The sequence below is a fragment of the Pholcus phalangioides genome, unplaced genomic scaffold (assembly GCF_987345545.1).
Source record: "Pholcus phalangioides strain wild (caught in Gottingen) unplaced genomic scaffold, Ppha-v1.0 ptg000009l_1, whole genome shotgun sequence".
Lineage (NCBI taxonomy): Eukaryota > Metazoa > Arthropoda > Arachnida > Araneae > Pholcidae > Pholcus > Pholcus phalangioides.
Window position 1 is genome coordinate 3754152 of NW_028301602.1, and position 26933 is coordinate 3781084.

Consider the following 26933-nt stretch of genomic DNA (forward strand, 5'->3'; position numbering starts at 1 on the left):
AGGGGGGGGGGGGTGTCGTATCGGGCCCAACGCTTAAAGGGGGAGGGGGCGGCACGTACTCGTGGATATAGAAATGATAAAATAATATGCAAATCGAATTTTTGTCTGGAATCATTGCTCTCATTGATTTTTAATTTTTATCAATTGTAAAATTATTCGTCTCATTTATTTTTAATTTCCATTTCGTCTGGAATGATTTCTCTCATTCTTTTCTTAATTTATATCATGACTTATTTGTTTTATTAATTTTAAATTTTTCTAGAATCATTTCTCTCATTAATTTTCAATCTTCATTAACTCGAACAATTTGTCTGATTAGTTTTTAGTTTTTGTCTGAAATTATTTGTCTTATTAATTTTCAATTTCCATCAAAAAAAGAGAAATATTTGTTTCATTAATTTTCAACTTCGAGAGAGAGAGAGAGAGAGATTCTGTCTGAAATTATTTTTCACGTTAGTTTTCAATTTTCATTAAAAAAAATAATTATCTGTCACATTAATTTTTAATTTTCATTAGAAAAGCATTATCTCTGTCATGAATTTTCAATTTCCATTTGATGAAGATAAATATTTGTCTCACTAATTTTTAATTTTCATTTTGTTCCAAATTATTTGTGTCGATAATTTTCAATTTCTATTAAGTATGGAATTATTTGTTTAATTAATTTTCAATCTTCATTTGTATGAAATTACTTCTCTCATTAATTTTCAGTTTCCATTTCGTCTGGAATTATCGCTCTCATCTTTTTAGAACAAATATTGATCTTTCTACTCACATCTGCACACCATCTATAATCGTCTGAAATTCAGATAGCTGTAGCTCATAATCCCGGATTATATGCATGGAATTACCTTAATTACGGTACTTAAAAATCACGGAATCGTTCTTCAGAATATTTTCCACATCAAAGAAGCAAAGAGCTCTTTTTTTGATAACTTGTTTTTTCTTATTTTCTTCTCAAATAATAATATTTGTCTGATCGATATAATCTCGACCAATATTTGTGTTTTCTACGTACCAGTAATATCCAGTTTCTCAACAGGAATCTAGTACATACATATTTGTAAGATGTTGATTAATCATATGAAAACTGTATTTTCCCATGGTCCCATGTTCATTGAACTCAACGGTAAAAAATAAAAATTAAGAGATAAGAGATATCCGAATTCTTGCCATATCTTATCTTTTTTTTTTCTTCTTTATAGCTCTGATTAGTTTCTTCGTTCCCAAAATAATAAATAAAAATTCCGAAGATTTTTTTATTTTATTTTTACACTGAAAGATTCATATTTCAGCCTTATTATTTATTATTGACGTCTCCTAATGAGCGTGTCTTCGCCATGAATCACGTCGCAACAGCTGGGCGAAGTATTGCGAAACTCGCGGTTTTTTTTTTTCTTTGACCATCACGGATAAATCGATTTATTGCATTCGATAGAACGAAGTGACATCGATTTTTTTTTGGTGGTTCGGGAAATATTCTACCGATGAGATTAATGAGATATTAAGTTGTACACGCTCAATCCACGGCCCGCGCGGGACAAATGTGGCACTCGGAGTCATCTGATGTCGCCTGTGACTTCAAACCTAATTCTGTGAAAATGAACTATATGGCAAATTTCGGATCACTTGAGGGACCGCGGCATATTTACATATCACTTGAGTGTCCTGCAGTACAGTTCCGGAGTACTTAAGCTGCCTGTGGTGCAGTTCCGCATCACTCAAGTGGTCCGTAGCACATTTCCGGACCACTCAAGTGGCCCGTATAGCACAGTTCAAAAACATTAAAGCTGCCCGTGGGGCACTTTCACATCACTTAATGTTCACACACACGACGAGACATTTACAGATTACTTACGTGACCAGTGGCATATTTATAAATCACTTGAGTGACCAGTGACATATTTATAAATCACTGGAGTGATCCGAGGCACATTTCCAGATCACTCAAGCATCCCGAGGCACATTTCCAGATCACTCAAGCATCCCACGACACATTCCGAGGTAACCTAAGTGACCCACGGTATATTTAAAGATCATTTAAGTGACCCGCAGCGCAGTTTCAGAGCACTTAAGCGGCCCGTGGCGCAGATCCATACAAATTAATTGTTCCGCGGCATATTTAGAGGTCCATTAAGTGACTCGCGGCATATTTACAGATCACTTGAATGACCCACGGCACAGTTCCAGAGCACTGAAGTGGCCCGTGGTGTAGATTCACATCACATAAGTGTTCCGAGGGACATTCCCAGTTCATTTAAATGATCCGCGACATATTTTCAGATGAGTTGAGCGTCGTCGGAATCAATAATTCAAAATTCACGAAAACTCAGAATAATTGAAAACTCGCGAAATAATTTCAGAATTGATAAGAGAGCATTCAATAATATTTGGTAGCCCCCAGTTTGATTCGAGCCTCTGGGCAGCACCTCCTAGAGATAGAAGGCCTCCGCACTCAGCTTGTGACGTCAAGTAAGTAGTCCATTTTCCCTCAGAATATTCAGGGAAAAAAATTCCCTGCTCGTGCCAGTATCATCGTTGTGAGGAAAAGAAATGATCTCGGGCTCCGAATTGGCGATTTCTATGCCCCACATCCAATCACTATGCGGTATTTGTGAGCCAATCGGGAAGATTCTACGCCAAAATAAGAAGAAACGAAATAGGATGCTATATTTCAAAATGTGGCAAACTTGTTTGGTAGTCTGAATGACGTTTATGGCAAACACTGCAGTGGCCTTCTATCTGTAGGAGGTGCTGCTCTGGGTCCCTTTGTTCCATAACTAGAAATAAAAATGTATCCAATCTTCAGGGGCAAACATCCATTTTTTGCGCCCATCCCTTGTAATTTCAAATGAGCAAATTGTGAATTTGGCACCCGATGCATCAAATAAGCGTGTCCATTTTCAAGTTATGGATCTGCGGTGGAGTCGCGAGACTAATATTTCTTAATATTAATTTTTATACAGTATTTTCATTTGTGGAAGCCCAAACACCCTTTTTTTTATATATATATTATATAAATAAACAGTAATTGATATCAAGGAAGGATATACTTTTCCATTTCTATTACCCGAAGTGCGGGTCCTCACCCAGAGCATGAGGTCCAGTGCAATGCCTATAAGGCAGTAGGATCTACAACACATTGCCCGCGGGCTACATTCGACCCTCGAAGCTGTTTGTGGTAGCCCGCTGATTTTTAGAAAATGGTTGAAAAGATTATTAATTCTTCGGAGTAAAGGGAAGAAATAATTTTGGAATCAATGAAAGAAATATAATTACAGAATAAACTGATAGAAGTTCAGTATTACTTAAGGAAATAATTTTTGGACCTTTGAAACAGATAATTTAAGAATTCGGGGGGGGGGGAACCTTATGGCAAATCTAAAAAAAGAAATCTCTGAGAAAAATAATTTCGTAATTTTTCTGATAGAAATTATTGCACCATTAATTAACGAATAATTGCATAATTATTATCTCACGAGATATATTAAGAAAAATAATTTCAGCATCAGTTAAATTTATTTCGGATTAAAATCAACCAGAATTAATTATATCAATGAGCTGTTAAATAGACTTTAGCTTTCTAAAAAATTAGTTTTAATTCAACTTTTTTAAATTCAGTGAAAAAAATACTTCAGAACTAATAAAAATTTGTAATTAATAAAATAAGTTGTTTCAGAACAAATAAAAAGTCAATATTATTTTTTCCCGTTTAACCCTTTTGCAGGGACCAACCTCAAGTATTTTATCTCAATTTGTGAGTAAACTGCGTTTCCGAGATACAAATTTCACTGACTTTTTCTTTTTTTCCGTTCTTCTTTAATGGGCATTCATTCTCTTTTCAATTTTTTTAATGAAGCCTAAATTATTGGAACTTGTAGCCTTGAATACAAATGGGGTCCATTGGATCCCTATGGGGTCATTCAAGTATTACTACGTCAGCATCGGGGGGGGGGGGGTTTCGGATTTGCTGACTTTTGATGACAAGGGGGCAGAGGGGGTTTGAAGGTTGCTTACGTCATCAACCACCCTTTTTGAAGATATTAAATATTCTAAGCTGCTGACGAAATTTTGCTGACAAGGGGGAAAGGGGGCAAAAATGGCTAAACATTTGCTTACGTAATACTTATGGCCCCTATGGGGATTTTATGTTAAAAGCAATGAAAGTTTAGATTTTTCATCATTGGTGGCATAGTTTTTCATCTCCCTGTCTTTCAAAGTTCCATTTTCTTTTCTTAAACGACAAAAATGTAGATGGCACTACCGAGGCTAGTCAAGTACTAATTTGAACAAGATTATATTTGGTTGTTTGGTGCTTGTTCAAGCAAGGTTTTTTCAAATTTTTTTTGCGAGTAGGAACGAAACTCTATTCTGTTTTGTAGATAATGTCACGTGCCGGTCTTTCCAATCAAGAAATCCGAAAAATTTTGTTCGATGATTTTTGTTCGATTTTTCTGATGATGATGATGATATCTCTACTGACGATAGTGCCTGAAAATCTATCTGCAAGTGACAATGAGGATTCAGACTTCAGCTCCGATGATGAAATAGCAACAAACAGTTTGGTTTCTGGAAGTTTCTTGTCTTCATTTCAAAAAACGGAGTAGAGAGTTGGATTCGTTGCCCTAAGCTTCTCAAGGACGTGCATGTACGACGAATATAGTTCGACAGAAAAGTGGGCCGACCAGGTATGCGAACAGGAAAGTCGATGATGAAAAATCGGCATTTTCTTTATTTTTTCGTGAGAAAACTCTTGGCAAAATATGCAAATGAACTAACAAAGAAGGTAACATGAAGAGTCAAAGTGCATGGAAAAATATTGATATTGAAGAGTTCCAAAAATATATAGGTGCATTGATTTTAATTGGGCTGTTCAAATCTAAAAAAGAGTTGTTGCACAACTGTGCAGCATAGAAAATGGTCGTCAAGTTTTTTTGGTCATATAATGAGCAGGGACCGTTGAAAAAAATGAACTCTAATCTACGTTTTGAAGATGCTGAACTTCACCGCAGAAGAAGACTTGATGATAAACTATCCCCCATACGAGACATATTTGAAGACTGGATAAAAACTCTTCCAGATGCCTTTATTCCTGGTGATAATGTAACTGTGGACGAACAGTTGGTTACATTCAAAGGACATTGTTTTTTAAGGCGATACATACCCAGTAAACCGGAAAAATGTGGTATAAAATTCTGGATTACCTTCGATACCATGGCAAGTTATGTGTGCAACATGCAAGTATACACTGGAAAGATATAGCCTATCAACAAGGGAGGGAAACCAATTAAGGTGAAAGAGTAGTTCTTGACTACTCTTTCACCTTAATTGGTTTCCCTGACAGAGCATATAGGTGCTGGTAGAAATATAACCGCCGATAATTTCTAGACTAGCTTATCTCTAGCTCGTAAATTGAAACAACTCACGTATGTTGGAACTGTCCGAAAAAATAAGTATTATTTTCAGAACTTCCAATCGTTTTTGTAAAAGCAGACAAGTGCAGGATAGTAAATAGCAGTCTTTTTGGGTTTCAGAAAGATTCCATGGTAGTATCTGACTGTCCGAAGGAAAATAAAACGGTCACTCTTCTCAGCACAATCAACAACCTTAGGTGGATAATTCAACACCAGAGAAAAAGCCACGCATAATTCTGCATTACAACAAAGCAAAATCTGTTGTTGATACCATGGATCAAATGACTCGGTGCTACAGTACAAAGAAGAAGACAAAAAGATGGCCAATGGTGGTTTTTACAACATGGTCGATGTGAGTGCTCTCAACGCATACATTGTTTGGCTTTCGTTTCAGAAAGGCAGCAAAAATAAATGTCAGAAACGAAGAAACTTTCTGATTTCACTTGGAAAACAATTGGCAGTTTTCAAAGATGATTTATATCAGGCAGCAGCGATGATGAGGAGTCACCTAAGAAAAAAGCTCGATGTGGAATGTGCTCATCAAAGAAAAGCCGCAAGACAAGAATCTGTTGCATGAAATGCAAAGCTCATATGTACTGAGCATAGAAATGTATATTGCAAAAAATGTTATTGAAATCAAGTTCAGAACTTGTCTCAAAAAGTATAAACTTATTTTTTCAGAAACACTGGGGTTTTTCATGACGCATGAGGGTCATATGAAGTGCATGTATGCATACTGCAATATTTATTTATTTTTTGTGTTTAACAACCCATTGTTTTATTAAATGAATCTCATCAACTGCTATATGATATAATTATACTTTTTAAATCATTTTCAAGTATCTCTGTTGTAAAAAATTTAGGAATATACTATATAATTGTTCAATGTGGCTTCAATGGACCACATTAGTAGTAAAAGGTATAGAAATTTGCCGGCAGTCTAAGGGTTAGCTTGGGGTCCCATTGGACCTTAAATTAAGATGTCACTGTAAATTACATGGCTAAACTCTCGTAAATTCTGTGGATTTTTCTTACAATTATAAATACTTCTATAAGTTGGTGGCCCGCGTTCTCACTCCAATTTCACTCCAACTCGCGGTGTCTGAAAGGTTAAGATCTCTAGCATATGGGTTGTTCTGATAATATCAGTGCTGATTTTCCCATACCGTCATACAGAAGAATGTTTAATTACGCATTTTCAATCGAAGATCAGACGTCACTAAATGTCACAGAGATTCCGAGACATTCGTCATTCTTCTCAGGTGAATGCAACATACTGACAGAAAATTGTTTTGACTGAAAATCATATCACAGTAATGTTTTTGCATATCAAAAATAGAAGAGACTAGCAATGAGTCATGGACGTATGACTCACGTGAGATCGGAACTGAATTCACAGAAAATTGAGCTTTCGTGAACGTTTATGGAATTGAGATCAGTTTTTCTAATGAGACACCTAACGACGGGTTTTTTACCTCGTTGTCCCCCAACCCCCGCCTCCCGTATCCACCGACACAGGTAATAATAATAATAATCATCAACAAGAAAAAATAACAAACTCACAGGGCTAAAACGGGAACAGATATTCATTCTCGAGAGCGTGCTGCCATGAGTCATAATCATGCAAATGAAGTTTATTCTTCGGGTTGGTGGTGGTCGATGGTTTGACCTTTAATGATTTTTTTCCCCTCCTCCCTGACGTTGAACACGCTTTCGTTTAATGGCATGTTCACAGCGAGAGTATATGCAATGGTTCGCTCCCCTCTTTAAATTTAGATTTCTCCGAAGCTATCAAATTATGACATTCTAACTAGCATCGAAACTGACTAGTCTTCTCATGTGGCATCGTCACCACCGGTGGGAAAAAAACCGCAAGCGACGAGTGCCATCAATGTTAATGATGCAAGTCCGTAAAAGGACTAAAGTAACAACCACGAACCTTTAACCCCCTTCCCCCTCCCACCAGCTTTTCTCCTGTAATCACGTGAACATTACTGCTGCAAGCAATTACTACGCTGCGCTCAATAATTTCTCCCTTTTTCGAGGAAGTTCTTGAAACTTTTAGTTAATACTCGGGATACTCGTCAATACTCACTAAAAAACCGAATTGTGCGAATTTCTTTTTTGATATTTTAGTCCTTGATGTCATTTTTTGCGGACTGCCGGAAATTTACGTGCTTAGAGGCCGTGCTAGAATCACACCAAATTGAAGGAATCGGAAATAAAATTTAAGGTAACTCCTATTCCCTTTGCTAAACGAAATGTATTATCTGTTTATATAGATAACAATAAAATATATAAGGTGTTTTGTAAGTTTCACTCTCGAAACTGGCACAGAGTGGATTTTTGAACACATTTTGAGCTATTAAAACTATAGCTTGTGAACTTATAAACTTAAACTCATAAACTTGAGCTTTTTAAAACATAGCCATACCTCTGCGACGAACGGATGATGAAATAAGGCCGAATTAGGACTTACAGAACCTATACACACGGTATATTTTACCCATAGTAGCAAATTAAAAAAGTCCACTCTAATTAATCAAAATACTATATTGGTGTAAAAAGTCAGGATGGTCAGAAGATAAAATACGGTAATGTCCCGTAAAATAGGGGTTATATGCCCCCCCCCCGCATGTAAGGCTAAAAAATTTCCATTAAAGAGCGTGGGAACCTGTCAGAGCTCAATTCTATGGTGCCCAGAGTAGTGTTCGTTACTAAGAGGTATTGGCAATGTCCGTCATAAGAATATTCTCTGCATTTGTAGTTATAAGAGCAGTGGCTCTCAAACTTTCGCCACTTGCGGATCCCTTGAAATGAAAACGTTTATCCAAGGCTCCCAGATGTCTAAATAATAATTACTTCAAAGCATTACACAGGTAATCATCAATGTTGACAGCTCACCGCGATGCCCTTGACAAAGTTTGGCGATGCACCCAGGAGCCACGACGCATACTTTGAGAAACAAAGGAAACATGGATGAGAGAAAAATGTTTATACTGTGAAGAGGTTCTGCTATTATTTTTTCCCCGGGCTCCGCGTCTGGTAAGGGTTTTCTCCTTCCCCCCCCCCCACATATAATAATTTAGCACAGGACATTAATTGCCATAATATCTTTAATGTCAACAACGTCACATGTACAATATTATGCTATTTTACATATCCAAGGATGACATCACTCTCCGCTACCATACGAAGGTTTTTAACAATTGGCTGCGTAGGCGGAAATAGACTTAGAAGTCTGGGGGAGGGGCACGGCCATTATTGCTGGGGGGCACGATGATGATGATGTCAATTCATATATACATTAGATCAGTCGAATCCACCTTTGACGCTGGGGGGGGGGCGAGAGAACCTCCCCCGTATCTCCGCCCATGACTGGCTGTTGCGAATATGAATTTTTTTTTTTCGTGAAAGAGCGTGGGTTCGATTCCCAGCAAAGGCAGTTGAATTTTCTATCTTTCCAAAAATTCGTCTTCGTAACAACCAGTTGTTAAAAACCTCCGTGTTCTACACATATGCTACCTACGTATTATTCATTCATAAATTTCAAACAAAATTACCTACGAGGTGCGTTCCAAAAGAACTTGGAGTAAAATTACAAAAAAATCAAGAAATGTAGTACAGCAAAAAAAAAAAAAAAAAAAAAACACAGCACCACAACACCCTTACAGTCCGGATCTTGCACCGTATGATATCTGGCTGTTTCCGACGAGAAGCTCCGTGGGAAAATTATTAGTTATATCAATTGTGTAGGGTTCACTGAGACAGCGTCTAGAGAAAACCTTCTATACTTGCTTCGAAAAGTGGATTGAACAATGAGACCATTGCATTTAATATGGGGAAAGATACTTTGAAATCATTTCAAAGAATCTTTGAAATATGAGCAAAAAATAATTTATTCTTTGAAAAAGAATAAATTATTTTTTGCTCATATTTCTTGACGTTTTTTAAATGATTTTACACTAAGTTCTTATGGAATGAATGCACATTCTATTTCGATTTTCACATGCAATCAAAGTTGAATTGAAAGGAGGAGTAAATATTACATACATCCGAATTGCGGTCGAAGAATCGAGTTACGATCAAAATTTTTTTCAAGGAAATTCGGTAATGGAAAAAGAAGTTTCGGTCATTAGCATGTGGTCATACGAGAGAAAAAAAAATGAAGTTGCTGCTGCACTATCCAAGAAGTTTAAAAGCCTACGGAGAAAAAGGGCAAAGAAAATGGCACCCGCGGACGTCACACCGCATAAGATTTTTCTGCGTATAATAATAAATGCATGTATGTCAATATGAGCTTTACGAATCGTTAGTCGTCGTACAAAGTAACAGATTGTTCCGCAGCCAACGGTATCCCAAGCATTCATTCATCATCATACAAAATGACTTTCTCGGTTTTTCTTGTTAATCTTTCTCTTTTCTCTCTCGTTACATTTTCTCCACGAGTGGTTCGTGTGTTGTCGTTCCTTTTTTTCATTTTCTTCTTTTTTTTTCAACATTCCAAATGCAAAGTTTCAGAAGAGACCGAATGTGAAAAGTTTCTGTGATGAGTGTTCCGTTCACGAGAAACAACAATCCGACTTTAATTATCCGTCACAGTTTAGTGCTTATGGTCTCAAGAGGAGGAGGAAGTATGTCTAAATCTGGGGGTTTACGAACATGGCCCGCGGGACACATTTGGCCCTAGAAACTTTTTGTCGTGGCCCGCCGGTAATTTTCAGAAAATAGTTGAAAACATTGATATAATCGATTTATTCTGTATAAAAAAATTTCTCCTATATTTTGCCCCTAGATTACTAAACTCATTCCACATTGAAAATCAATTTAAAATTTAAAAAAAAACATTTAATTTTTAAATAATTAGATATAAGAAGTTAAAAAAATCGTAGTGTTTATAATGAATTTATATATGTGTGAATTATGTAGGATAAGAGAGTATAGATATGTTTGTAAATATTTGTGTAATGTTTATATATTGCATTGTTTTGATGTTCACAATAGGTAATTTAGTTAGACATAACACAGGGATTCCCAACGTAGGCGTTAACGCCCCCTGGGGGTGATGGAATGTTACAGGGGTAGGGGGGGGTCGGTAGAAGCTACGGGTATAACATAGGATCCTATTGGTTAGATTGCGTTGGGGGGCGATGGGAGAAAAAATTTTTGAAGAAGGGGATACTGGGACGAGAAAAGTTGGGAAATTATGATATAACATATGATCTTCACAATGAGCAATTTAACTATATACAGTATACTGAAATCGTAAATACATGAACAAATATACAATATGACGTTTCTAGTCTTTATATAAGTTGTTGGTTGAAAAATATTTAAAATTCTATGGTTTTTTTTTAACGTCTATATATTTATCTATGTATGTGTTTGTGTCTGTACATATGTATTGTTTTTGTTACATTAAAAAATAATTTTAGAATGAATGAAAGAAATAATTCCCGAACAAATTTATGAAAATTCAGAATTAATGAAAAAAAAATTCCAATTATTGATGAGAGAAACAATTTCAGAATAATTCTGAAATGATTTCTTTCATTATTACACGTTCAACGATCGAACATATAAGCCGCAAACATTTAAGAACGCTCATTCATATAAGCCATATTTTTCCGTTAATATCCCGAAATGTTTTATTGGTACATAAAAATGTACCGAGTTTTCAATGAAACTTACTTTTCATTCAAATTCTTCTCGGAATTGGAGATGAAGGTCATCTGTATAATTTATAAATTGTGGTACAATAAATATGCATTTATTTGGAACAACGTAGGTGTCGTGTGGAGATGTGATTGAAGTATTTAAAATTTTCAAGGGGGGAATCGATATAGGAAGATCGGTATAAGCCAGGAGTTCTCAAACCTTTTTCACCTGCGGCGTTCTTTTTCACTATTTATGCGTGAGCTCCGCCGGCTCCCCAAAGCTGTTTAGCAAAGAATATTTTCGAAAAACCTTTGTCAGGGGTGCCGCGGAGCGGTGACGAAGATTGGAGGCGCACAGTGGGAGAACCTCTAGTATAGGCCATCTTAGTTGTTTAGTTTATTATTTTTTGGTAGCTGTATTTAGGCTACAACCATAATTTTATGGACTTTTTTCTAGTACTATTTATTTTTATATATTTTTGTTTTCTTCTTTTTCTTTCTTTTTTTCTAGCCACTTCGTTGGGTAATTTGTCTCTGTTGTGATTTCTAATTTTGTATTGGTATTTTTGTGAATATAAATATATATTTCTCTCACATATTTGCCTGTTCAACTTTTATTTATTTTCGTGAAATACATTTCAGCATACTTGCTGCAACACTGTATTTCTCACCAAGTGCTATTTGCAAGCAATATTTGGCAATTTCGAAAATTTTTTGGCGAGAATCGGGTATGGTCCGTAACTATGATCCCATTTCCAGTATTTTACTCGATCAAATATAGTCACCTTAATCCAAAATTAAAAAACAAAACCCCTTTATATACAGCATTTGATTGCATTCTTGAAAATGAGAATTTTTGCTGAAACGATTCCTCGGTTATAACGACGAAATTCCGCGGAATTTTCAATGCCGTTATAACCGAATTTAACTTCATTTATGGGTTTCCCCGTTCACAAATGGTTTTTTACAAGCCATACATCAAATTGGTTTTTTACATGTAATACATCAATTACAGCTCATTCTTCGCAATTTACATATTACATGGGATATAAGATTGTCATGATGGAGTTTGTGTTAAAGCTATAACAACAGCATTTATTATAAATGATCATTCATGTGAGCCCGAATAACCTTACAAATAGAGATTTAAGCATTTATCAGCTCTTTTTGTAGATATTATATCTACAAAAAGAGCTGTCTACAAAGAGAGTGTCATGCACCGCAAGGTGTTGACAATGCAATACTGAATGTATTACTTCTAGGAAGATACAGTGTTATCCAATATCCAATTTTTCAATATATTTCCATCTTTTTTTTGGAATTTCCAAATTTGTAATATTCAAATGAGAATGTTTGTCTTCCGTTTCGGGCCAAAACCTGGTGGTTAGTTTTCACAGCAAACGCGGCTATTATGCGGTGAAACGCGATTCAGTGGTGTGAGGCGTACTTTTTCCGCACATATCGAAGGAAGAAGAAAAATATATAAAATTTTTATACAGAATACATTTCTAAAATATGTAGCATTTGAATTAGCAGCACTACCAAAGCTTTGAATAGCAGTAATTATTGTGAATGATGATGAAGACCAGAGACACATTTAAAAATGAGATTCAACGCACAAAAAATTAGCCGTACACGTGATAATTAAAAAAGTATGTTTTAGGTCAGATCATGGCAGACTCATAATTAAAAAATTGCTCTCAAATTTTAATTAGAAATATTTCTCAAATATTTTTCTTTAACAATACATATTGTGATTCCCACGACTCTATTGACTGTAAATATTCAACATTAAGAGAAGAATATATGGCTTTTATTGTGACAAAAAAAAACCAGTCAACCTAAGATTGGTCGCTGGGTTGTTCAAGCTCAGTACGTTTTTCGAAAATGTTGAAATACAGTGGATCCAGCTTACAACGTTTTTCAAAAAAAAAATCTTTTTGAAAGAAACATTGTAAGCGGGAAAATGCTTTAAACGGGAAATCTCGATGAGTGTTTTGTGATTGTTGGGGCCTCGAGAATGAGTCGTATCAAGAGGGAAAACTTTTTTTAAATTCACAATTCGCGGGTTCTTCAGGTCCAGTCCCTTTCAATATTCAAAATGTAAAAGAGACCCAGTATTTCCGCTAGTATCCATAAAATTATATATAAACTCTTATAGTATAGTATTTCCCCCTCCCCTCTCTTCCTCCCAAAACAAAGCGTTCAACCTCAGCATATGGTCTGGAGATTTAAGTGAATTCACGGTTTTGAAACTCGTATGTAGAACTTTTGCCACCCTTTGTTTGGCGGCCCGTTACATGTTTACACACTCTCTAGGTCACTCTTTTGATCAAACTACTCCTTCTTATGCCCAGGCAATAGCACATTTATGCAGATTATTATTATAGTCTCTAGTCAAAGCGGCCACCCTTCTCTCATTCTACTCTAATTTTATTGTCTATACTCGTCCCTCAAATTCGCCGCCCCCTCCGAAACTTCTACCCTGAGCTATAGTCCACTTGCCCTGATACACTTATTAGAGAGGCAAACCTTCAACTTGATACCTAACATGAAAATTTAAGAATTTACCATCTTCACTTCAAAATATTTGTTACGGGCATTTTTTTCTCAGGCAACTCTTTGGGCATTTTGCGTGTTGTGGCCTTGTATTTGTATAAATATGGAAGGCGGAATGGCAGCATCCGCAAGTAAACGAAACAAACACAACTCTGACAACATAAATACGTTAGGGCCACGCATATATACGCACAAACACGTTCCTGAATCCAACAATTCGTTAGAAATTCTGCAGAGGAATGTGTACGAGGTGTATGTACGGTTAAGTAGTAGTATATCTATAAATTTATGAAAAATTAATCGCAACGTACCAGTAGGAAAAGATGAACCTATAAAACTTCCGTCATGTTTTTTGTAACATATAAATGTTACTAAGCTCGAAGTGCGACCACTTCGTGAATCGGGCGACTCTTTTGGGCAAAGTCTGATTTGCAGAAATGATTCGGGCTTCTGCCGGCCAATTGACGAAGTGGCTGGAGGTCCCTGGCCAATGTTCGATGTCCTGATGTAAGAGGATCCGGTAGGTCCCAAATCCATTTTTTTTAATCGCCAACGTGTGATACATGGCTATATATATAGTATCTGTATTGGATTAACTCCACGTGACGAAAGAAGAAAAAAGAAGAAATTCGAAAGAGAAAACTATTTATATACAGTAAAACCCCTCTTAACGGACATCCCTCTTTTACGGCCAAATAATAATTTCCCCTTGTACAGTAAAAGTATGCATTTCAAACCCCTCATTAACAGTCAGCCCTTTTTTAGGGACGAATTTTTTTGTCCCGCCGGTGTCCGCAAAAGAAAGATTTCGCTGCAATGATAATAGATACATAGTTTCTTCTGATAATTTTGACGGGAAAAAAATGATTTCCGCATCGTGGATGCGATATGGCGAGTTTCGATAGCTAATATGGACATAATTATCAAGAAAAAATAATACGCCAAATGGCGATGACTCTCCCTCGAATCATACTTTTTCTTTTCGGACTTTGTCCAGAAGCCCAAAATTCGGACATTGGCAGGGTGAATTTACAATGAAATTAACCAATTCGCGAACTGGCCGATTTCGGACTTTGGCACTAACATAAACATTGCAACGAGATCACGATATCCTCTCAATCTGACCTTATCCACACCCTCACCCGCATGTATATACATACACACACATTTCACACAGTTGTTTGTTGTTCAGCGATATTATAATTATCACTCATCGACACTCCAATATTTCCAAAAATAAATCAACAATGATGTCTTTGTTAGTAAATAACTTTTTCTCTTTTCCCGTCTTAGACATTATAATATTCGTGGTTATTACATTATATATACTGTATACTGTATAAGAGGCATCATCCTGACGCCCTTGACGCAACAAAATCCATTGTGGACAAAATTCTGATGGATCGCTTTCTTTTCTTCCCTTTTCTCCACTTATGCATTATATTTTGTTGAAAAAAAATTTTTTTTTTCTTCCTTTCTTCTTTTCATATCAAAGCGAGTGGTATGTCAACAAGCCTCGAAGACATTTTAGTTCTTTTTTTTTCTTTTTAACCCATAGAGAAAAGACTCCATGATGAGATGATGAAATGTAGGTCATGTCGGAATGTGCGGAAGCTGAGGCCTATTTCAGCTATGACCTGCCGGTGAAAGTAACATGACCACACCGAATGGTCGGAGGAATATATATATATGTATATCATGGTGTCACTTTTTCTGCGTTCGTACGCCGTGAGTTCCGAAAGCGGAAGATCTTTATCGAATGGAAACGTCCAGAAACAGAAAAGAGCGTATAAAGAAGACATGGTTATTGACATGAATATTTTGTTTGTGAATGAGCTTTATACTATTACGAAGCGCAGCATAAAAGTCCGTTATAGCGAGAATCTCGCTATTAGAATAATTCGAAAGTGATTGCAAAGAGCTAAACTTAAAGATACAAAAAAATATTCGTTTATAACGAGTTATTTACGAATGAAAATCAGAGCACATTCGCTATAACGACAACGGAAATTTTCGAAAAGCGTGTTTTCATATCCCCTTCTTTAATTGTTATACACAAAGTGGAGACCGGAAAGAGTAACATTTTTTTAAGACTTCACCCTATTCATAGGTATTTATAAACGGGGCTTCCTCAAAGATAAGTCCACATGCTGTATATTGTTATTTTTATGGGAGATGGAAAATCGTATCATTTTATCAATGTTGGGCAATTGGGGCATGACCTTTGGTTTTGACATCGTTGTTATTTCCCATGGAAAATCCCCCCTCCTTTTTTGGGATCTTCCAAAATTGGACATAGAGAAAACGGGCATTAATCATTTTTTCTGCCTTAAACGTCATTGAACACTTCTATAGTGTAACGTATATTCCGCAGAGTCACTCAAATGATCCGTAAATATGTCACGGGTCTCTTAAGTGATATGGGAATGGGCCGCGGGCCACTTGAATGATAGGTAACTGCACCGCCAGTCAGTGAAGTGGTCTGTAAATGTGTCACGGGTCACTTAAGTGATCTGGGAATATGCCGCGGGTCACTTGAATGATGAAAAACTGCGGCGCGGGCCACTTGGGTGATATGTTACTGCACCGTAGGTCACTTCAAGGATCTGTAAATATTCCGCGGGCTACTTAAGTGTTCTGGAACTGTGTCACACGTTACCCAAATGATATGTAAATGTTTCGTGGTTCACTTAAATGATCTGGGAATATGCAGCGGGGCCACTCAAGTGATGAGGAACTGCATAGTGAATCATCTAAGTCATCTGAGAATATGTCGCTTAATTCATCAAAACAAAATTACCTTTAAGGTCGTGGGCCCCATCAGATGACTCCGAGGACTCCATTTGGTCCGCGGGTCATGGGTTGAGCACGTATGCTATAAAACTTAATGTTATTCGACTTGCCCACCCACGAATTTTCAAGCTTTATACAGCAATTAAATACCACCGAGGTTTAAATCAAAAAACGAATAAAATTCTTATTATGATGTAAATGCATTAAATAATTGAATAATTGTACAGTGTCGGTAGCGCCGGCGCCCGCTTTTGAGAAAGATATGGCCTTGTCTAGGCGGAAACACGATTCTCCCGATAATAACACACCGATATTTCTCAAACTACTGGAATATTTGAGATATGTACACACACACGTTGTGTTATTGTACGGGGTGGTGCACATCGAGACATGAATTCGAGGCTTTCTTTTCTATACGTAATTTGAAATGATGATGAATAAGTAGATAAATGCGTGACCTACTAAGTAGGCCTGTGGTAGCCGAACTAAAGGTTGTTTTAAGGATGCACTTTTGCTTCTGCCGTTCACCCACACACATAATTCTCGAAAATAAAATAACAAAAATATATTTCTATTTGCCCTTTCTTCATTTCTCCGAGTGTTGGCCCCGTTTCGTTTGTCGGCTTCTTTTAATGCCGAATAATTAGGCCTTTGAGATGATGAAGGAACAAGAAAAAGTGACGCGTTCACTTTTAATTTTCACACTCCACTGTACTTTTTTTTTTTTCATTTTCACGTTTTCTTGCGAAACTGACTTTTCTCGGGTTGAAATCATTTTAGTCATCCACACACACACACAGTGTATCTTTTTTTTTCTTATTTCCCAACTCGTACCCCACCCGTACGTCAATTTTTAACATCGAATGATCATATTGACATGAGTGAGTGTTAGAGAGAGAGTATCATAGCCATTCAGGATCAGTTTCAAATTATGAGTCCTGATCTAATTTGTTATAAGATGACTGACCGTTGGATGTCATGATGAAATGACTGTTCGATTTTAACATATGCATTGACCATATCAGAGCCACCCTTAGGGGGGTGTAAGACTGATGCAAGCCGCACCAGACATTTTCATTTTTCATTTGACAAGGCACAAAGGCCTAAAGAGGGCAAAAACATGAGTCGGGATTTGATTTTTTTTCTCTTGTGTACAGTACAAGTAGGGGTACATGCCCCTGGAGTCGTCTGATGTGGCCCGCAACCTCAAACCTAATTTTGTAAAAATGAGCCAAGTAGGACATTTACAGGTCACTTAGTAACCCACGACACTTTTACGGATCACTTAAGTGAACTGCGACGTATTTTTACAGATCATCGAGTGACCTACGCCACAGTTCCAGAGCATTTATGCAGTTCGTGGTACAGTCCCTCAATTTTCAGGTGACCTGCGGTGCAGTTCCAGATCACTCAAGTCACTCGTGACACATTTACAGATCACTCAAGTGACCAGCGACATATTTAAATTTAAATTGACGTGTGGCATGGTTCCAGAGCACTTCAGTGGCCCGTGGTGTAGTTCCCCATCACTTAAGTTACCCGCAGCACAGTTCCAGATTACTATGGCATACTTCCACATGACTTAGTGGACTTCAATTGGCAAATTGAGAAACAGCTCGCGAGTGCGAAATCTGACATAAACACGGAGTACCTCAGGTGCTTCTAATAAGCAATGCAGTCCGTTGCATATCCAATACAGTAAAGAGGAGTTCTCTGCAGGTCAGCTTCTAAACACTCTTTTGTCCTACAACTCAACCTTCTAGTGCAGTGTTTCTCAACCACCGGGCCGCGGCCCACTGCTGGGCCCTAACACTAGTCACACCGGGCCGTGAGTGATCGCAGTTTCATTTTTTCATTAATTTCTCGTTAGTTGTGTGTATGTGACCGGGCCTTTCACTTACACAAAAGACATTCATCGGGCCGCGGGCTTCCAAAGGTTGAGAGCCACTATCCTAGAGTTTTCGGTTCCCTTTTTCCTGGGAAAACTACGCCACCAGTAGTATCCTACTCCTATCACAGACTAAAGATAATTACTCGTAAAAATAATCAATATGATGCGCCTGTGGATCCTACGCAGTACCTGTAGCTTACACACAACCGCCCCCCCCCTCCTTTCAAAGCGCGATATCGCTCGTTTCGGGAGAAAACTCTGTAAATGTTTTCTTAAAACTCTGTTCAGTGATTAGGGAGCTAGCTTCTGACTGCGCAGGTCTGGGTTCGAATCCCGGTTCGGGCATGGATGTCTACTAACACTAACAAATACCCTGGACAGATCGTATAGATCTCTTGGGAATACGTGCTGATCACATTGTTATTTAAAAACAAAAAAATTACCCCAAGGATGTTACAAAATGATTCACGGTTACAGAGGAGCTGAACTAAGATGCCTTGTGGAAATCGTTGCAGTGTGATAAAATTCGAAGAAATATTACTACAGCAAAATTATCTACGTAGGAATTGGCGCAATATAGCTGCACAGTGATACCCTAAGTTACGCAGCAGGGTGAGACCGACAGCAACCGCGTAAGTCGAAGGGGGGGGGGGGGAGGGATACAGTTCCCCATAGAAATACATACAAATATTAGTTAATTGGGACGAAATTCTTGAAGGAACACCTGTCTTATGATATGGTACTTTTTTCCTATGACTTCATAAAATCTAACTTGCGTTGTGACTGCAGTCCGGTCCAGTAAAATAGACTGTATTCCCCTTAAAGAAGTGGTTCTCAAACTTTTCTCAGCCGCGGCTTCCTCGCCCAATTCATGGCTCATCTGTGTGGTAGACATTTTCACTTATAAAAGAACCACTTCAAAGCTTAAATAGGCACACAAATCAATATCTCCAGCTCGTCGCGACACTTCTGATACGACAAACATAATTGAGAAACATTGACCTAAAATCTGTGGAAATGAAAGTCATGCGTTAAAACGCTTTAAATATTTCGATAACGCATTGGCCCATCAAAAGAAATGAGCTGTTTGTGTTAAATCTATAATTCTTCTTAAAAAAAAAATCAGATTTGCCTACCATTAAATACATCGAGATCATCAACCAGGCTCAACAATACCCTGCAAATTCCTCTGATACACAAAACAGTAAAGAAAAACCATTTGGCTTATCTCATCCCAAAATTTTATAACAAACTCCCAAATGACGTCCTTAGTTCTATATATCTTCCTTTGTTAAAAAAAACGGCTCAAGAATTACCTATTTACCATAAACAACATCGAAGACCATTTTGGAAATCTCTGTGTATAGATATGTGAGTATGCATATATATATACGTATATACACGCAATTTTCGAGCTATAGATAAAATATAATTACGTTAATTGATACGTTTATATTCCTCCGGTCGTTGCGCATAATAAAATGTTATTATTGTTATTTTTATTTTTATATTGTTTTTCCTTTTTTTTTTTTGCTCTAATCATGATTACACACTAATTTCATTGCATACACCAGACTCACCAATAAATATCAATATTTGTGCAAATCATGACTTATATAACAACCAATTATGTTTATAGATATTACTCTGTTTTCTTCCCCGTCCCCTTTTTTTGTTTCTGTGATTATAATTCTTTTTTTCTCGTTAGTTTTTCATTTTAATGAATGAATTATATTCATAAATTATGTACTTGAAAATGACTGTACCCTTATGAAATTGGTGTGTCCACTAGTATGGATCCTATATCATCCCTTCATGGATTTTTCTTCTGTTTGATTTATATGTTTTGTAACAATAATGAGACAATAAAATTGAAAATTGAAATTGTTTGGATGCAAGAAAAATTTCAGAAATGAGATGAAGTTAATTGAAAGTTACATTTAGGCACATTGTCATCAAAAAAGCATCATATTAATGCTTTTTAAGGCCGTGGGAGAGAGAAGTAGACCCTATACTTTGCACTAAAGTCATCAGTTTTTAAATTCCTATGTTAAGCTATTTTGCTACCACTCTTAGAGATACTACATATTAATAACAGAAACAACAACAAAATAATAGTTATTTATCTAAATAATTAAAAAACCTAATTTAATTGATTAATTATTATTTTTTAATTTTTAAAAAATTAATTTCATATAATAAGCTAAATTAATTTATTTTTTTAAATCAATCTCACAATCCCAAAGATATTTTAATATACCATTGCTAGGAAAAATGACCCTTTGAAGAGTTAAACAAATTATATATTAAGAAATGGGCGTTGAACGTCAGGTATTAAATTGTGACCTTTATAAAAACGGCAGATACGATGCCAACAAAGACTTGGGATTCTATTTCTAAATCTCGGAAAAGTTTTCATCAAAGTTTATATACTACTACTACTACTACTATTACTACTTAACCGTACATGTACCTCGTACATATTCTACTACGTAATTTCTAATGAATCGGCACATGCCGGAATGTATGTTCTAAGTGTATGTGTGGCCCCAACGTATTTATGTTGTCGAGTTGCGCTTGCTTTGTGTTCATGCTGCCATTTGTCTTTCATTTTCTGAAGTAAAGATGGAAAATCTTTATATACTGTGGTCTCTCAAAGTTCAATGTAGTTTCATCACATATCACGTTCTGATAGAATGTAACAGTTTTTTACTCAACCCCTTTACGATCAGGGACGTAATATTGCGTCCAAATATCAGTAGAATGAATTCAAACTAGCTGACAGTTTCTTCAATCTATTTTTTTTCTCATCGTGACGCTTTATTGCAACCCTATGAAACAAAGTTGTTTGTGTCCACCCCCCCCGTTTTCCTCAGATCCCCTCCCCCCCCCCCCGTTGTCAACGGCAATCCGCCCCTGTACATATAATGTATCTCTCTCAGAACTAATCCTTTTATTATATACTGTACATGTGTACATGGAAGTGAGAAAGGAAACATGTAGGTGAGGGTAAAAAAGCAAGGTACTGACATCTCTTATCTCTCTGTAACTCTCTTATCTATTTATCTACTGTCTTTACTGTTCTTCCCCACCCTTATTGCTTTTCTTCTTTTTTTCTTTCTTTTTCCAACGTGCGAACAAGGCTAACATATTTATCGCTTATACGTCTAATACAGATCATTCAAATTTATCGCCAACAGCTTGTAGGCGAACGGGGGTTAATTATCACTTAATAATCTCTACAATTTCAGTAATAGTTCCGTGATTATGATTAAATTGCAAAAGTGTGCATTTTCTACAGGAAATCGAGTTTCTGAATAGAACGCATAAACAGTAAAATGACTCATCACTTGATCTCTAGACTCATTTCAATCAAAATTCTTCGAAATACGCCGTCTCACAAAAAGTTACGAACGCATAAAAGATAAGCAATGCATATTTGTCATTCGCTCACAGCCTTGATGTAATGAATAACCGATCGTTAAGAGGTAGCAAGACCTGGCTACAAAGCATTAATCAAAACTGAGAGAGAAAGGTACGTAGCAGAGAAACAAGAAAGTGAGATTTTAACCAAAAGCTGTCGATGGTGATATTCGTGATCATTTGTACAAAGTAGTAATTACTATATTCTTTCTACTCTTACTCCGCCTACTTTTTTTTTCTTTCCTCCTACTTTTTTTTTATTTTAAGAAACGCCTACTTATTCTGAGTATTAAAGTCAACCGGAATAGCAAAAAGATAAAAAACATGATAGACTATTATTATTAGTCCCGAATTCGTTAGGCCCGTTTTTTTCAGCGACACCTGAAAAAAGTCTATAAAACACATAAGACGGACCCCTCACCACCCTGGGTCATATACATAATATGAAAGGGGTTGAAAAAACGATTTTTCAAAACGAAAATTCCTTAATTAACCAAAGGCTAGTTTTTCTTGTCATTGTGTTATTTCCCCCCGTGGAAAAAAAAAAGCTGTTAAAGATAACATCACCCATAATTAGTGATCTCTTCCTCAGAAGTATTTATCATCGCAACAATTTGGCTAATTTCTTTCTTTTTTGCTTTCTTGGATATTTTTTTTTCTTGACGGGTCTTCCGGAATGAGAGCTGCTTGGCGAGTTTGGCTTCATCGTAAAAATATGCAAATTATTATTATTTTTTATTATTTACCTCGTTTGCCACGTTCGTCGAAGTTTGAGAATTTCGCAATACCAACTGCATATTTTCCGGGTTGATAACGATCTTTAAATCGTTATACACGAAGGGGGGGGGGGGTGTTATATACGTATCTATTTTTGATAGAACATTTTGTAGAAGCATCTTAAAAATACGCCATGGCTCCCACATCTCACGACAAGAGTTTTTGCTGCTACCTCCTCCCACCCGACCAGGAGATTCAGCAATTCCCTTATATTGATTTTCTGATAAATTTATGGGTAAACAATGAGAAAAATGTTAGGTTGCCACCCCCCCCCCCCTCCTTCCTCTACGACGCTCCAAGCAAAAGCCCTATCAGAGTCAGACTTGGCTGCATGCTTCTCGAGAATGGTTCCGATCAGAGTTCACCAATACCCATGCAGATGCGGAATTCCCGTATCAAAATTCAATTTTATTCCTCCGAGTTCCCCCATCGAGGAGTTAGTTAAATTTTAGATATTTTTTTCTTAATGGAATTATTTCTCACCGATAAAAAAAAAAAAACCCCTTTAATTTTGAATAGGAGTGAAATTATTCTTCAACATTATTTTTTCGGGCACAATATTGGTTCCCATAATGCTTATATAAAGTGACTCAGTGACATTGCTTCTCAAAAAGCACACACACCCGATTACAGTTCTTTTCAGAAATGACTCCGTAACGATGGTTCTCAAAAATCACACCAGATAAAAATGTTTTTTAAAATCCACACCCAAAAACACTACTTCTTGAAAATGGCTCTTTGACGATGGCCGATGAAAATGGCACTGTAATCGTGATTGTCAAAAATTGCTCCGTATGAATGGTTCCCAAAAATTAAACCAATTAAAAATGTTCTTTAGAAGCGTCTCTCGTAAACAATTCTCTTAAAAAATGAATCCGTAACAATGGTTGCCAAAAATGACCCCGTAAGAATGTTTGCCAAAAATTACTTCGTAACAATGGCAAAAAATAACGGAAATGAAAATGATTTTTAGAAGAGACTTTCGGAAACCATGTTTCTCAAAAATGACTTAATGACAATGGTCATTGAAACGACTGTAACAATTGCTGTAAAATAAATTACACCGTAACCACTATTGTCGGAAATGACTCCAAAACAATGGTTGTTGAGAATCACCAGTAACAGTAGTTGTCAAAAATCCCTCTGCGACAATTGTTCTCAACATGACTATGAAAAAAATGGTTCTCAAAAATGACTCCGCAACAATCGTTGTAAAATTACTTCGTAGCAATGACTCTTACAAATCGCACCAGATTGAAATGCTTTTTGGAACTGACGAAAACAATGCTTCTCAAAATTAACTTTATAATAATGGTTGTCAAAAATAACCCCGTAGCAATTATGTTCAAAAAATGACTACGCAACAATAGTTCTCAAAAATTACTTTGCAACAATGGTTTTTGAAGATCAGACCAAATAAAAGTGTTTTCAGAAAAAAAAATGACTTCCCAACAATACTTTTTCAAAAATGGATCCGTAACAGCACCTCTTGAAAATGACATCCTTAACAATCAATTTTAATAACGGTCTTCAATAACGATACTTCTATGGCATTACCTAAAAGAATGATCCTTGAAAATTTCTCCTAATAATAAGCTTTTATATTATATCTCTCGTTACAAAAAATCTTTTTATAAACGAAAATTTTCTAAGCAATGATTATTCTTATTTCATGAAGCGTTAATGTTCACACCAAACACTTATAATTGCATATCACGCTTTTTTTAAACTTCCAGTTTTAATTCGAGTCTATCTCAGTCCTTAATATCGAAACTCTACTGTATAAAAAACGTTTGAAATTATCTGGCTAAATATAAAACTCTAGCAGAAACTTCCAATGTTATATAATCACAAATTTGAATAGCTAATTTACGTTGCTCTATAGCAAAGTAGAAATGACTCATAAAAAACTTCACGTATCACAATAAAAAAAAGGAGCATTAATAATTACTTCACAACACAACAAACTGGAATATGTATTCAAGGAAGAGAAAGAGATGAAAATGATTTCAATATTTTCGAGACATTCCCTAAACCGACACCTTATAATCAAGATCGATTAACGCTAATGACACCACAAGTGGCCTTCGTATCCTCAAATCATTTGCAAGCGGCGGCATACGCAAAACACATTCGCGCATGAACACGCAATAAAAGATAATAATAATAACAACAAAAAAAACATACCCTTGCATTTTAAATTGTCTTATTCTCTCGCCTCATCTTCGGAAGTTTGTATCCGTAGGAAAAGCACGAGATCAGAGTATAGTTTCTTTTATCGTAATAAAATACCTTGAGACAATGAAAGCGCTGTCGTTTATTTGCTTCCTTATTACAATCGCATTTAGCTTTCTTTGTAAGAATGGATTGTTGATTTCTTTGTGAGAATGGATTGTACATATTGTTAGTCCTAACGGTCATAAAGGAAATAGTTGTTGTTTTTTTCGTATATGGTTATTTAAATTTCTGGGATTGTAATTATCACCGCTAGAAATTGATGGTTACCTGACAGCCGAGTGGTTACAGTACAGATACTGTATTTTTTAAGTAGTTTAGTTTACAGTGTTTTTCAACCACCGATTCGCGGACCGATGCTGGTCTGTGAGGATTTCTTGTCGGGAGAAATTTCGGCCAATTCATATACCCTGTGCATAGTTTTAAATTAAATTAAAATAATATATCTCTATACACGGTGTCCTGTAAGTGCTAATGCGGCCTTTATCTTATGAATCGTTCGTCTTAGAGGTATGATTTCAATTTGAAAAATGCTCAAAATGCGTTTAAAAATCACCCTGTACCAGTTTTAAGAGTGGAAATACAGTGTTAAAACTTATAAATTTTTATACGGTGGTCCCCCGTCCTCTAACTTCCTGTTAGAAAGTTGTTGCCCTGTCTTTTCGAAGTCCAACAAAAAAAATCCCATGTTTTTAATTGCAATATTTACTGAGATATTTGAATACAAAAATTGGAGAAAAATTGGGCAGGGGAACAGCAAAAACCAACGGACAACACTTCCTTTCCTCATTTACGTTGTTCTTTCCAAACTTTTCATCGATTTAAGAAATCGAATATCTCAACCTCCGGTTCACCGCGTCTCAGCTCAAATCTCAATGATGATTTTCATGGTATAATTGTCGTTAGGATTCGACTTTTAAACTGCAATTCTATTTTTAATTAGCCCCTTCTATGTAGAATCCCCTCCTCCCTACCCATGATACATGGAAGGAATTAGAATTCTTATGAATGGCAAGATATCGAGCCATCGTCGTAAATTCATTTTAGGATTCACGAGCACAACAAAAAAACCTGATTAGGCAGAAATGCACGTGTCCTCATTAGAGAAGTCAAAAGACACAGAGAGAGAGAGAGCATGCGCTGGATTGCATGCCTACAATATCTTATCACAGCTCACCCATACGTACATTTGAATGTTGCTAAACCCTATTTATTCACACCCTCCTTTGCAACCGTAACCTTGTCCGATCACTGGCACAAGGGTGCGGTAGAGCTAATGGTCGATAGGAGAAAGAAAGAAAGGGCAGAAACTAATTAGTCTCATTAAGTCCTAATTATTAACGGCCTGATACAACAATTATTACTAATTTCGTATCAAGTAAAAGTGATATAGGGCAGGGTCTCGAGTAAACATTCACACACACACACACTACTTCCCTCTTTTTTCACAAATTTTTTGGTCGCAAAGACGCCAAAAGCAGCATCATTCAAGGTTGGCGTCCGAGAAGTAATTCACCTTTTACTAAGGAAAACGAGGAACCAAGAATCGCCATTGTGTGTTGTTGATACATATGTATGTGTATAATGTGACTGTGCCATGAGGCCGTCTTTTCTTTTTCCTATCTAAGATGGATCTCAAGGAAGGGTGATATTGCTGTGGGTGCAGCAGCGTTCTGTCTTTCTATCTGAGTGGCGGGCGCCCGTTTGGGTGCCCTACCTGTCCGCAGTGACAGTTTCTGGGCGACATCCTTCTGTGATTGTGCTTCTCCGTTGCCGCCGTGAGTTTATTCATGAAGATAAGAAATTAAAGAGAAGAAAAAAAATAGAAGATAGTAGCGTTTCTTTCTTCTGGGTAAACTCAAGGTGGGTTAGGGAGAGGTTTCCTCCTTATGTGTGCTCAACAAAAACAACACTGAAAGGGTTCTACAAGGATAAGAGAATATACAAAATCCATTCCTCTTTGTTGTATTTTTTTTTCTTGAAGAATAAATCAATAATCATTTTGGTTTAGATGAAAACAGAAGAAAAGTCTGTGAAATGCTGAATGAATTTCGTAAAATATCCATTAATAATGTCTTAGAGCATGGCGCGCAAACTTTTCAGTCCGCGGGACAGATATGCGGTATTTTTGTCGCTCTTGGGCCAGAACCTTGTATGTATAATGTAACCATGTGTGTGTGTGTG

General features: G+C 36.6%; 1 protein-coding gene across 1 annotated transcript in view; it reads right to left on the reverse strand.

Annotated features, from left to right (window-relative positions):
* Positions 1-26933, reverse strand: part of LOC149081638 (BMP-binding endothelial regulator protein-like) — a 132890-nt gene that overhangs the window by 94408 nt on the left and 11549 nt on the right. The window lies entirely within an intron of this gene.